The sequence below is a fragment of the Ambystoma mexicanum genome, chromosome 14, assembly GCF_040938575.1.
Source record: "Ambystoma mexicanum isolate Mex_15411 chromosome 14, UKY_AmexF1_1, whole genome shotgun sequence".
Lineage (NCBI taxonomy): Eukaryota > Metazoa > Chordata > Amphibia > Caudata > Ambystomatidae > Ambystoma > Ambystoma mexicanum.
The window spans coordinates 160,764,048-160,779,085 of NC_090940.1; the positions used below are offsets into that span (position 1 = coordinate 160,764,048).

Consider the following 15,038-nt stretch of genomic DNA (forward strand, 5'->3'; position numbering starts at 1 on the left):
TCGGAAGAACAAGCCTTCGTCGTGGTGTTTATATCAAATGGGAATTTGTGGCTAGAAAAAACATACAACCAGTATATCCCACCGACTCCACTTCACGATTCGCAACCTAGCAAGCATAGCAGAACTGTGCTTCAGCGTGCGATCTCGTCTTTTCTCACAGAGCTCCACTGTAAAGGCGGGGCCGGGGAACTCGTGAGTTCAGCTGCGATCATGCGACACGAGCCCCATTAGCCAATCAAAGGCCGGGCTCTGCAGCTACGCGAGGATTTCGTGAGCAACAGGATGGCGCGTGGGGTTCCTTCACAAACGAGCTGCGCTCGACACGAACACGCAAGGAGGAACCACGTTTCAGAGGAACATTCGAGAAAGAGTACGTGAGTCAGGGCAGAGTTCCAATGGGCACCAGGGGTGCCCGACTGTCGAACGCGCAGCGGAACATTCGTTTTTTGCTATGTTAGACAGTATATGTCAAAATACCATTTTATTTTCCGGCAGGAACATATTAACGAAACTTTAACACACAGTGTGATAGTGCTCGCTCTTTTCCCCAAAAATAATCAATTTGAATCGATTGTGGTATGCGTAAACGCATGGTCCTTGTCACGTGACTCTAGCACAGCAACCTGCTGATCCAACCACTATCCTTCGTGTCTACTTCTCTTGTAATACAAATTAACAAAAGGCTGTGTTCTGATGAGATAATGAACGTGCAGCCCGTTTACATTATTCCGCGCTAGGTTTGTTTTTTTGCTAGTGTCCAAGGGTATTTTTTTTCCCCGTTTCCTTCGGGTTACTAAAATGGCCACCGAAAACCAGCGCGAGCTACCTTATTGAGGGGAAGTCACGTGAGAAGGGGACTTCAAGTCACCTGACCTTGTTGCAGACCGTCTGAGCGCGCGTATTTCACAGGTTGCTGCATGCATCTGCGTGCGTTACGGTTGACATCAAAGGCTCTAATGAGTGGAGCAGCAATGCTTTTCCATCTAGGCATTTTACAGTATAGAAATAGCAAAATAATAGAAACGCCCTTTTTGTAAATCTGTTCCAATAACTAACCCAATTTTATATGTTTGTTATCGGTGAATTCCGCAGACAATATCCCGGTGTAAATAAGTTTTGTGTCATTACCTACAGCAGTCTAAGTCGGGATAAAAATTAAGATTGGAAAAGCAGGATCAAAAAGCATCTACTGGGAATCCAGCATTAACCAGTGACCAGGAGCTACCATGGCAGAAGAAGGAGCAGGCACATCGTTTTCCATAACTCAAGATACACAAATATAATTGTGTCTATTATTTATGACCCCTTTTGCTCTAAGTGTTGTACAGCTGTGTCCTAATGTTTATAGATGGTCCCAAACGCACAGAATTAAATTCACACAAATGCGTTTGTTTTGCATCAATTGGCCTAGGGAGCCAAACAGAGCTCATGATTGCTGTTGATGTCAAGTTAACCCGGCTCAATTTCGATCCCTGCCAAGTTATTACATTTTTAAAACTGTCTTCCTTAAAGATGTTTAATATTTAATTTTATTGGTAGTTTTCACAGTGTCCAATATGCACAATCACTTACCCACAGTTGTGTCTAGGTTAAAGCTAACTAATTCAACTTTTGGAAAATATGGGGAATGGGAGGCAAAGACTGGAGGAGCAAGCTGCCGCCATTTAAAATGCTGGCAACATATACCATAATCTGACAGTGATTCAAGGAAAGTAATTTATTAGTGGCACATTTATAAGGTTAATGATTTGCGGTAAAGTAGTGAGATGCCTGTTTATGCTTTTGGTGCACACTGTGGTATATGGGGTTAAGTTGGTGGATTATGGGCAAAGTCAAAACAGAAAGAAGGTAGGTATTCCATTTGTGGCAAATTGGTTGCCTGGTTGTCAACAGGGGAGCTGGTAAGAGAAGTTGTGAACAGTTGAGAGTCAACAGTGGAGGTTTTCCATTGGCTTATGATAATGTTAATGTCGTGTATTATGGAATTCATGCAATGGAGAATATAATGACGATTTTGGTGGCAATGAAGTTGAGGTTCAAGGAACTGGTTGAGAAATAGCATGAAGGAAAGGGGAAGTAACATAACTGAGAAGGGCGATGAAGTGGATCTTGTAGAATACATCACAAGTATTGAATCCATCATTATAAGAGAAGTGGATATAGCATAAGCATCAGGTTCACACCACAAACTCCGAAATCACAACATTGCAAAGCATATTAGCATATCTATATGGTAATTGGACCACAAGTAGATTAGGTTTCAGATATATTTAAAAAGTATGGATGCAAAAAAGACAGCAGGTTGATACCTTAGTTAGGCTTACAGTAATATTTTTTGCAAACCTTTGTTATCCTCAGATCACTTCAAAAGGAACAGAAAGAATGGCGTTCTTGGAAAAACAGGACAGCTGAAGCATTTACCTCTGCAATTCTTTGTCTGTGTCTGTGTTTCTGATGTGTAACTCCTTCACAAAGAGCGATGCACTTCAGAAGTTACCGCCACACATTGCAGTCTGAAAGATTTAAATGAGGCACTGCAAAATATATGCAGGGCGGTAAGATAATGAAGCACTGTTACGCTGCTCCCTGAAAGGAAAAGAAGGGGTGGAGTACTGACATTCATTGAAGGTACAAACGTATTGGTAGTCGGACTGAAATAGAGGAAGCCATTTCTCAGGCTGATCCCTTAGCAAAGCTATCCACGTGTTGGACTTGTGCCTCTAGAAAGCCAGTAGGGAAGGTGGTGCGGGAGGGGCAATGAGTTATGTTAGGCCTTTGACTTGTTAAGGCTAGTGTGAAAAGACTTCGATCAAATACCATATTGAGACTGTTTTTCTACATCAGATAAGGAAATGGCAGTCTTACATGGAACGGGCACTCGCAGGGGTCTAGTAAGCTTGCAGGCCAGAGCTTTTAAAGAGCTGCTAGGGCAGTCGTTTGTCGGTAAAGAGCCTTAGAAACAATTATATGAAATGCAAGGTCATTATGTTGTGACCCCTGAATGTCAGTGTGCCGAGGGGAATGGGTTAATTGTTCCTCCTTCTGCCGAGAACAATGACAAAAAGTAGTGTTGCTGCCCAGGCAATCACCTTGGCATTCTTTGCAGGTTACCTGTCCATTCTAGTTTCAATACCCAAGCAGATGAGACTGCACCAAGTACTAAGTTTACCATTGAGGACTTTGACATCTGTCGCCTCCTTGGGACGGGGACGTTTGGGAATGTCTACTTGGCTTTGTGAGAACCATTATATATTGGTCTTTAAAGTTCTCTTTAAGTTCCTGCTGAAAAGGAAGGGCATGGAGCGCCAACTCAGAAATGATATGGAGATCCAGTCACACTTGAGACACCCATGTATCCTGCCTGATCCTAGCATTTAGTGGTGCTCCTCTATTCAAAACAAACTTCACTGTAAAATCAAGGCATTATGGGTGAAATGCAGTGTTGAAACCTCTTTTCATGGGTCGTCTTCCACTTTCACTGAAGTAACGGAAGTTGTTCCTGCTGGACCTTCTGCTTTTTATTTTAGAGAATTATTTCTTTACAGCAATCGAAATGAAGAAATGTGCTACTCTCATCATACCAGCACTTTGTGCTTTTGTTAACTCTTCTTTTAGGAACAATTATGTTCCTATTTCACTAAAAGAAACTTGTGTAACTCCACTCTTGAAAAAGCCTTCTTTAGATGTAACTGATCCAGTTAACTATAGGCTGATCACTAATGCAAACATTTTCCTCAAGCTTGACTATCTTTACTTTAAACACTTATAATGAGCAGACCATGGACCCTTGGGCATCAGGGCGCAGACAAAACATGCAGCAGAAATCGAAGGGGCAAAGGAGAAACCATCATAAAGAAGGGCGTACAACCATGACAGCCCAGGAGGATCAGGCAAACATCCACATTTTCAGTTTTTTCTTCAAAGGCTCGATAGTTTCCTGACATCTGAGATCAAGGGGAAGCTTATTCCAAGCATTTGGGGCTGCAATAAAGAAAGCGCCCTTTTCGACTTTCTTAGTCCTACATCTTGGAAGCATCAGATAATTCCAAATTTCCAAATTTAATAATAATGTGATACAGTTTAGAATATAAACTTTACACATATGTATATTAAAGAATCAAATACAGATATATAACATCAATAAAATAAAATCAAACAAAATAGACAAAAATAAACAAGCCAAAGTCAAACGGAACAAGGGGAGACATATGTTTCTAGTTCAAGACAAGTTGTTCTTATGATCAAATTATCAATGATGTATCTAGTTAATTTGTCATCGTGTAGTCATATTACTTAGGATTTACACTAATCAGTGTCTCCCCTTTCCTGGTCTAAAGAGCTGTATATACTTTCAGCTAATTTCATTAGATTAAAAGTCAAAAATTCATAGACCTTATAAAAGGAAGCAGTCTTTTAGGACTTGTGATATATACTTTAGGTCTGCCTAGTCCTATTCGCATTAGCGTAATTTAACTGTTATAGGACTAAATGCTTATCGCCAAAGATTTCTCGATATTCAGCCATATGCTGTACATCGCTGTTTGAGTTTTTATAGACGTTGAATTTAAGCTATGATGCCAAAACCATGGCTCTTCTATGTGGGCAGGATTATGGACCACTTTCCCATAACATTGTTCGTATATTTCGAGCATTGTAGGGCAGGCTGTTAAAAGATGCATAGCTGTTTCGTTGATGGAAGAATTCTTGCACATACGACAGTATCTTTCGTGTGGTAATATATGTTTCTCTACCCACTTATTGGCTAATACCAGAAGACAATCCAGGCGCAGCAAGAGAAGGAAGCGTCTAAGCTTACTAGAGGGACTCAGGTTTAGGTACAACTGTGGTTTCAGGTAGATGTAAAGTCTGTACTGCACAAATTTGTACTTTGTAAGTTTACTTAAATGGTCATAATTTTCGAGCCAGTCCCATAAGTCTATACGTTTAGATAGGGCCTTCTTAGTTGTGGTATGTATATCCTTAGATACAGGGAACCAACCTATCTCTTTATGCAACTTTTCCATGCTTGTTTTTAGATGGTAAGAACTTGTTTCCTTGGAGATTTCTTGATTTAGTAAGTTTAAGAGAGGATTCGTAGATTGGTTAGTCATCTTATGATGAATCTCAGCTCTTCTTTTAAGTACCGTAGCTTTAAGGGAAGTTAGCCCTAGTTCCAGTCTTAATATGGCCATTGGAATGCATTGGGGAAGACCCAGTATCCGCCTCCAAAATTTACCTTCTATAACTTGGAGCCAGCTCAGGTTAATATGCAATAATGCCTCCAGGCCATATATGACCATGGGAACCAAGATCTGAAGGTAAAGCTGGCGCACACCCCACAGAGTATAGCTGCAGTTTTTTATAGCAAAGCTGTGTATTAACGCTGTTAGTTGTGCAGCTCTGGTGGTGCGCGTTCGTATGCAGTTAGTGTATTCACCCATGACATCGACCTCAACCCCTAGATATTTATATGCGGGGGTGTATTTTATCTCTGTCCCCAGGATAACTAATTTTGGTCTGGAAATTTTTTTTGCAGAGAATACCATTAACTGGGTTTTTTCTGTGTTAATGGCCAGGTCATTCTTGAGGGCGTAATCCCAAAGTGCGGAAATCTATAAAGAGGGCATAAAGAGGGGGTTTTCCACTGAGCCTTGCTCGAGTCCTCAATAAATCGAAGGTCATTAAATTCATAGAGGTCGTGTACCCTTTTCTAAATCCACTTTGAAACTGATTGAAAATTCCAGTTTTGTCTGCCCAAGTTTCCAATTTGTCAAGAAGCGTTGATGCAAATAGCTTCCCTGTACAATCCAACATGGATAACAACCTATAATTTCCTGGTTCAAGTCTGTTTCCTCTCTTAAAGACTGGTATTAATATGGAGGATTGCCATGATATCGGAATGTTGCCAGTTTCCAATATGTTGTCGAATTGGATCTTAATCAGACTGGCCCAGAAATCAGGGTTGCTTTTAAGCACCACATTCGCAAGGCCATTAGGGCCAGGGGCTCTAGATGATTTTAATGATTTAATTTTGGTGAGCAATTGCTCAATAGTTACTATGATAGGTTTTTCATAAGGGACCTTTTTGCATATGTCGTGTTGAGCCGATGTTGTTAGGGAATTTCGGGCAGACAAAAATTTAGACCATTCCAGGGTTCTTAGTCCTACATCTTGGAAGCATCAGATAATTCCAGTTGCTGGATCTGAGCGATCTGCTGTTCATTTTTATCAGAGATGAGAACTTGCAAATAACAGGGGCATTAAGCCCTGTCTACATTTGAAGGTGATGACAAGAAGACGGAAAAGGGCACAAGCCTCCACCTGGAGCCAATGCAAGGCTTGTCTGGCAGCCGATAAATGGTCACGACGTGATAGTCCTACAACCACCCTAACTGCACCGTTTTGAATCACCTGTAGTCTTAGTATACATTTTGCTAAGCCTGACCAGAAGACTACCACAATAATTAATTGTTGACCAGATTATTGCTCTAGCAATTATCTCAGCATTGGCCTGAGAAATAGCAGTTTAATATGAGCCATAAGCTTAATATAGTATGCCGCTGCTGAAACAAGGCTCCCGACATGAGCTTTCATACTAAGCTGCTGGTCAAAAACCACATGCAGGGTTTTTACTTCCTTTTGAGGAGTAATGTTCACGCTCCGAGTTGAAATCTATTGTAGGACGGGTCAAGCTTGGCCAACATCAGTTGCGTGCCCACAATTAGGAACTCCGTTTTATCCCTATTCAGTGCCAAGTTGTTGCACACCATCCAATTCTCAACTTTGGTGTAGACTGTGTTCAGTTGATCTTCATCCTGGGAGTGAGTACCTACAATGGGGACGACACACTGTGTCGTCGACGTAGTTGGTAAACACCACCCCCGCCGGCTCCAGGAGTTAAAAAAAAGGGGACTATAAAAATATTATATAAGCAGGGAGACATACAAGCCCCCTGAGGAACACCAAAATTAACAGTAACGGGCTTAGACTCGGCCTCCTCAAAAAAGACTCTACACTCTCTATTGTCCAAAAATGAGGAGATCCAGCGAACCGCAAAAGGGGAGAAATTAGCTACTACTTCTAATCAAGAGACCAGGATCGAGTGGTCGACCAAATCAAACGTGGCCGACAAATCTAAAAGCATTAACATGGAAGATAAACCCTTGTCAACATGTTCCAGGAGCCTCGATTTTAACTCTGGAAGTGCCGTCTCAGTTCCAAAACCCTGTCTAAAGCCCCATTGGTGGCTGTTAAGAATGGGATGATTATTTAGGTGTTGAGATCTGACTATAGGCAACACGACCCAAAAATTTCAATAGAAATGGTGTGTTAGTTATATGCCTATAATTGAGCGGCATCTCAACTGCTAGTCCAGGTTTTTTTTAGGACAGGCGTGACCCAAGCCTTTTTAAGGTCAGCAGGAACAAGGCTCTCCATAAGAGAGGAATTCACGAACTTACATATGGCATCCAACAAAATTGGAGGGCAAGATTTGATTATCATCGAAGAGCAACGGTCACCTTTACATCTAGTGTCCTTCAACTGATCCACTACTATTGACAACTCTTCCACCGTAATGGGGAGAAATTGAATTGGGGAATAGACAGACATCTAACAAACAATTCTTCCCTAGTCTTAGTAGGATGCAGGAGAAGCTCATCTTTTTTTATGAACTATAGCTGTTCTTATGCCATTCAGTTGATTTTGCATGGCATTCTGAATTTCCTGGTAACTGGCTGCATTCTTAATAAACTAGTAGTAGGCTCATTGGTAGTTTCTTGTTCTCTCAGTATAGTAAACAGTTCTTTAACTTTGGATTTTGCATTCAGGATTCTAGAATTAAAACAGGTTTTTTTCACCTCAATAATCGCCAATTTGTATGATTTAGCAGCAACTTTCCAAACTCTCAATGCTCCAGGTAGGGGATTCGACTTCCAGAGATAAAACAGTTTGAGAGTTGAAGACTTGAGTTTTTTCAGTTCTGGAGAAAACCAGGATTTGCTTTTCCTTACTTACTTGGTTTTTCTCACATATAAACAAATGCAGGGCTATATCGATGGAAATGCTTTTCTTGGGTTACACTAGTTGGGCGATCTGAGGTTAAATGGAACCGAAACGGCTATGCTTGATTTTCAGTCAGCCATTCTTCAGTTGTTTGATCGTGGTAAGACAGGTATTCTTGTTTTTCTTGATCTGTCAGCTGCTTTTGACCTTGTGGACTTTGAGATCATGGGTGACAGATTGATTAAGGTCGCTAGATTTAGTTCTGAACCTGCTAGATGGACAATTTCTTTTTTTAAGGATAGAACATCCAATAGTATTGGGAAGGTTCTCTTCTCCTGATCTTCATCTTGATTGTGGCATTCCTCAGGGCTCTACTACAGCACCACTGCTCTTTATCATGAAGCCACTACATGATCTTCTTCTGGATCATGACTTAGCTTTTGAGAATTATGCTAATGACACTTAGATCCTACTGGAATTCTCAGGTAATTATCAAACTGACTCTGCAGCACGGAATCAGATTTATTCGAAGGTGCTGATTGATGTGTATGAATTCCAATGGCATGTGTCTCAACAGTGGAAAAACGAAATTACTTCTACTTGCATCTGCTACCAGGGCAAAACTATTTGAGGAAGTCCAATTCTTTCATTGTTGATTATTGTTCCATCAAGACCTTGCGCAAAGCTAAATCCCTTGGAGTCAAGTTAGGCACAACTATTTCCGTGGTTGGACACATGAATGCTGCTATTACTTCATGTAGTTATTATCTCCAACATTTTTCTGAACTCCCTGCTGATTAAGTGACTGTTGATTACAGAACGTTTATGATGTGTTTTTCAGCAAGTTCGTTTTCTAAGTGCCTGTTCAGTCTCACTTTTTTATACCTTAAACCAAGCAGCAAGCTAAATATCTAACCAGGACATTGTTTGGGAGCATCTAGAATCCTTAGTCTGTCGTGGAAAAGTAACCTCAAAGTATTCAGTTGGATTGGGGAACGGTTTTATTAGTAATAATAATAGTAATAGTAAAGGCACAGGACAACAATGAACCAACGTCAGTGCGAGATTCTGCGCAAGCAACCCCCACTCCACTCAATGCGCTGGGTTATATACTGGAAGGTACACATGAATATCAATGGAGCGGGGGTGGACATGAGACAGAAACAATGTTGCAGGAGGAAGGACAGTGTCTCAACGTACAAGTCTCAGGCAGTGGCTGCGTTCTCATGGTCCGGCCAATACAATCAGACTGGAAGACATATAATGATACAGTAATTCATGCAAGGCAATGTGATGAATCTAATGACGTCACCACTCCTTTCCCTAAGGTAACCTCTCCCCATGTAGCCAGGGGACAGCAGCCACTACCTGACCGTGGGGGTGGCTATATGAGGGAGGACCCACCTGGGGGGAGGTGACTCTCAGGGAGACTCAATGACATTGTTGGAGGAAAACACATGCCCTCCTTTCCCCTTCAGGGATGTTTCCCAAGTTCCTCATGCCTTAATGGCATATTGTTACCCCCATCCCCCACCTCTGTGTCAGGCTAGTGTGTCTAAACCCCAAACACCCACTAGGGAGAATATATTGCTAGCTGGGAAGAGGAAGAGGCAGGGAGTAGTGAAGATCACTCCCCGGAAAGCTCAGTATACACTTCCCCCAAGTCATTTAGAAACCAATTGCAGAACAACTGACACGAGGAAGAGTGACTGAGTAATGATGATCACAAGGACGGGGCAGCGAACGCTGCAGTATAGTTGTTGGAAAATGAGTAAGCAGACCGGGAAGTTTAAATACGGGGCAGTCGCAGTTGACGGAGGGAGGAGAGAGGAAAGCTGCAGACACCGACTCGCCTCACAAACCGTAAGCTTGCTGAGCACTGCATTGAAAGCAGGGATGCTGTGGCAGAAGTCGGAGAGGCAGACCCGATGAGGGGATGGAGAAGCCAGTGTGCAGGTGGTCCAACGCTAAGAGAGAAAAAGCCGTGGGAACCGCGCACCACGAAAAGCGACACCACGAGACTGCAGCTCTGGATGAACTGCACGCAAAGGCAGTACAGCAAGGCGGAGGGGAACGAAGAGACGCTGGAGACCACCACTAAACCCTGGGAAAGGAATAGGGTTACCGGGTTGCCAGCGAATAAAGGCTGCTGTGCATCAGCAACAGAAATAACCAGTGAACTCAGAAGAAGTAAATGGGTTACCGGATGGCTAAATAAAGGGTAATGCTTCTTGAGAACGCCATGAGTAGGAAGTGGCAAAGTCATTCGAGAAGCAAGAGTGTTTATAACGCAAGCTACCAATGGGTTATTGAACCCCAACTGGGGAGGAAAGAGTAACCCATATGACAAAGACCTAACAAGGAAATATACTAGGTGACGGTTGTGATAGTAGAGTGATCTATAAGTCCTGGAAAGCAAATACACTGGGTGAAGTTAAGTATTTGAGCAATGTAGTGTTTGTGTAATAAAGTCCTGGACAAAGAGTGTACCAGTTGAAGTTGAGTATCCATACAATAAAGTGTTAAAGTAACAAAGTCCTGGCAAGACAGTATATCATGTGAAGTTAAGTATCTGTGCAACAAGGTGTTTGTGAAATAAAGGTCCTGGCAGGAGAACCTACCAAGTGAAGGTTAATGTTTAAGTAATGAAGTCCTGGTAGAAAGCACAACAGGTGAAGGTAAAACAATTGTGCAACACGACCTGGCAGAAGTATACCCAGGTAGAGAGAAATATAAAGACTACTGTAAAGATTTTTAAGGAAAGGTCCTTGAATTAATAAACTGTTGGCAAACTATAAAGAGAAGAGGAAAGAGGAACGTCCTTAGGAAAAGACATATCCCTAAAGAACTAACATATTAAAGGAAGAGAAAGCTTGGGGAAGGGAGCCAATTCCCCAAAAGAAGTGAGGATACAGAGGGCAGAGAGAAACCCCCTTGAAAGTTGATTAATCTTTTGTGGAGCTGGTGAAACTTGTTCTAAGGAGCCTAGGGAAGAAAGCTAATCGCTGGGAAGAAGACCATTGTTCATGAGAAAAGCTTTTTTGTTGAATGGGAACTTTTGTGTTGAACTTGTACGTTTGCGAACTTGAAAAAGTCAAAACACAATCCCATTTACATTGTTTGAGTTTATTTAGAGTGTTAGGGCCAGAATAGGATTACAGACACAAGACAGATCTTTTGTTTGGACATCTTGACACTGGACAGACTCTGTAGTTTTGGTTTGAGGTAGCGAAATCCCTCCTAGAATAGGGTTAGTGAGGCATTTTCCAACCCCAATTATTTCAATAAAAGTTTATAATGAAAAATATGTCTCCTGTTCCGGGTCTCATTCCTGGGTCCTCACAGTAAGCTATTTCTACAGTTCTCACACAGTTGAGGTAGGCAAGCCTACTTACCGTTTGCTAAAGCCCCCTTGCCTAGGAAAGCGGCAGCCTAAAACATGCCTACATATTCCAACAAGGAGATACTTTGAAGGCGGCCAGCGCTGCTGCCCACTAGGTGATGCAGCTGTTGAGGTTAACACATGCGCAAAAGAACGTAGGGCTCACCCCACAAAGGCATTAAAGCACACTTGTTATACATGGTAGTTTGCATTAGCAGCACAGTATTATAATGCAGCCAGGGTCAGTGTATTCACATTTTCAACCTCTGGTGTCCCCCAACAATTCCCTCCTATGAGACCTTCACTCCAGTCTCATCCATTATATCTTTGGGGTAGCAGACATCACAATCGGGCATGTCACAACATTGGGTTTATTCACTTGTGTGGCAGTAAATCACAATAGTGTTCCCGGGAACCTCCGAGCAGTGGTTGCACAATCGATAATGGACACATTTACAGCTCATTATTAGACAGGACTGATTTATGATTGGAAGCAAGATTATGAGCAGAACCTGCCCGATGAATGCACCCAGGGGTCCCAGGAGATCCAAGATTAATGACCTGAACGTCCGGGTGGCTACAGACTGGTGTGGAGGAGGTGGACGGTGTGATGGATGTGTGAGATGAGGCCAGTGATGTTGCTGGCATAGCTGGATATGAAAGTCCAGTATTTATTCTTCATGATTGCGCAAATGCCTCCCTGGTTGAGCTGCTTTCAGGATGCGACTGAGCCGGGAAGGATCAATTATGGCATACGGCGGGCAGGACATATCCCATGTGACAACTCCAACTCCAATTGATGGGCAGCCAGGGGTAAGTCTTTTCCCCACAGATAAAATAGGTCCTGGAATAAGTGGCGTAGCCGGATTGGGCGAAGGAGATATCGGGATCAAAAGCAAAGGTAACAGTATTATGGATCACACTAGTATTGGTAGACAGGTAGTACTGGCACTTGCTGTTTCTCATGAAAAGTGGACCCCAGTTGACATGGCATACAAGGCCAGTAGCCTGAGCTAAGAGATGAAGGGCGGCTGGCTTCTTGAGCACCTGGTTTGGAGTGGGAACATTCAGAGGACCAGTAAACCCTAATTGGGAATGGGTAACAACGGCCAGTGATATAATAATGGTGGACACAAAAAAGTTCTTGTAGACATGCCAAAAGATGTAAGACAAAAGGCACCACCATGCACTAATGGCAAAAACTGAAATGGCCGAGTAGTAGATAATCCTTCCATAATTAATTGTCCATATGACATTTACAGAGCACAATATGAATATTGCTCTCCTATCCTCGAGATACATGGCAGTAAGAATTCAAGGGCTGGTGGCCAAAAACAAAATGTAAAGGGCTCAAAATACCCTATTAACCAGGGCGGACAAACACTGCCCAAGCAAAACAGGAGCATGCCCAACACCGAGCCTGATACACCAAGGCACTTTATTTACATGGTAGATATACCTAAACTTGCTACAAATACAGTGGAATCAAAGGAAACCCTGTTAAACAAAGCCATACACTGGATTAGGCATCTCAGAGGATGCTGTTTGGTTGTGAGAGAAGATATATTGTCCTGTCTAAGACTACCCTCACAAAGGGACCATGACAAATACTTCATTAACCTTCAGTTTAAAGGTAGGATTTTCAACATTGGTTTATGTGCCCTGGAACATAGAACACTGCTCCCGTTAGGAGTAAACATAGAACCGAGACCCCTCCAACCAAGGAGTCGCTTAGCCACAGATTCAGTAAATGTAGCGGCTGTAGTGTTACATCTAAAAGTCAGGCATGGGACCGTTGCCCGAGCAACCAGGAACATTATGACAAAGGAACCAACGGCTCAGACCCAACTTAATGCTGAGATAAGTGGACTTGAAGTCGATTAACAGGCTATGTGCTTCTTGCATCGGGATATCAGTGAGCCAGGTAACACCGGGGAAACCATTAGGCCACATGAAATGCAGTTGTTATCCTGCAATATAACTGGACTTGCAAGGAACACAAGTGATATGGGGTGGTGTGAATTCATAAGGGAATATAACCTTATTTGTTTCCAGGAAACATGGGCAGTCGAACAAATCACTTCGAAGGTTATACCTGTTTCAAGGTCCCAGCTAGGAAAGGTAGTCTGGGCAGACCAAGTGGTGACCTAGCAGTTTGGGAGGATGCACCACTGAATGCAAAATGTGTCCACCTCGAATGCGATAACCAAGAAATACAAGGATTACACATGGAACTACGGAAATATATTTAACCTCTTGGTGATTAATGTGTATAACAGAGTAAACCTTGGCAAGAGCGTAAGTAGAGCAAGGGTTGTGCAGGACCTTATAGAAGTCTGGAGGATGTTCTCACATAATGATCCGTTTCTAGTGATTGTTGCAGACTTCAACATGCAATTTAAGTTTATGGCGGCGCTAAGGGGATTGACTGAAGAGGAAGGCCTGCCATGGTATATACCAATCTATCAACTCCACCCCCAAAAAGAAAGCACGAGACGCCCTTGAGTTTGCAAGAACATGGCTTTTTACCTCAGGGCCAGCAATGGTAGAAATAAAGCCGATAAACCAGCAAACCGCACATTTGTGATAGGTCCCTGTAAGAGCCATGTAGAGTGTTATATTAGACGTAAGGATATGGGCACGAATGAAGGATTTCGAAGTGGGGCAGAGAGTGGAAAAACAGCATAGTCCCCCTGAAGACTTTTATTATGTTTGCCCTTAGCTCCCTCCCACAAATTGTAATAAGTGAGAGAAGTTCTGACTTGGGCCTTAGTGGACAAGCACAGCTCTGCATTAAATGGACAGCTATTAATATAGATGAGACACTACCATTGGTCTTTAAGGATATCCTTCATCTCCAGGAAAAGGTTTTAAGCACGTCGGCACAACCAAATTATATGATACTTGAGATGCACCGGGCACTGGTGGAAGTAGTTGGACCATATGTAACAAAGCTTTGCTCATTAGTTAAAATGTCAACACGTTGAGTTAGCCGGTATGACAAGTACGCTACCATCCTAAAACACATCTGATTTGGTGTGCCAAAAATGTGGAGTTACTAGGGAGAGATGAGCTTAGCTCAGCTAGGCATCACTTCAAGGAAACCATTAAGGTAAAAAAGAAACCATTTGAGGCTGTAAAATGGGCTGAAATCCTAGAGGCAATAGTAAATGGAAACCAGGCTAAGTTCTGAAGGCTAATGTCCCCAATGGCAGATGACGGGGGGGGGGGTTGGTGGAGAGGGATATAACAGAGGACACGTGGTATGAACACTTTAGCCAACTCTATAAAGAGACAAGAGACATTAATGAGGAGACAGCAGGCACAAGTGAAAATTCTGCAGATTGTCAGGCGGTAGTTGTTGTTACCATGGCCGAAGTAGATCATCCAATAGCTGCACAAAAAACAATAAGGCTGCAGGCCCTAATAAAATACCAGTATATTTTTTCAAAAACAAGAAAAATATGAGCTTCGTATTTCTTGAAACAACGCAATGCTATAACAGCGGCAAAAACCATCCCAGATCATAGACAAGGGCCATGGTTGTTTTATTGTATAAGAAAGGGGGTGGGCGGTATGAGTGTCCGTCAAATTATCGCCCGTCTCCTTATTTGATGTGTTCTAAAAAAATTGTTGGAGCACTCTTGCTGAG

The 15,038-nt window shown here is 42.5% G+C and overlaps 1 protein-coding gene across 1 annotated transcript in view; it reads left to right on the plus strand.

Annotated features, from left to right (window-relative positions):
* Nucleotides 1–234: 234 nt before the first annotated feature.
* The window catches only part of MGA (MAX dimerization protein MGA), an 872,134-nt gene continuing 857,330 nt past the window's right edge, over nucleotides 235–15,038 (plus strand). The window contains exon 1 of the mRNA XM_069638800.1: nucleotides 235–370. The gene's annotated coding sequence lies outside the window, so the exon portion shown is untranslated. The remainder of the gene's footprint in view (nucleotides 371–15,038) is intronic.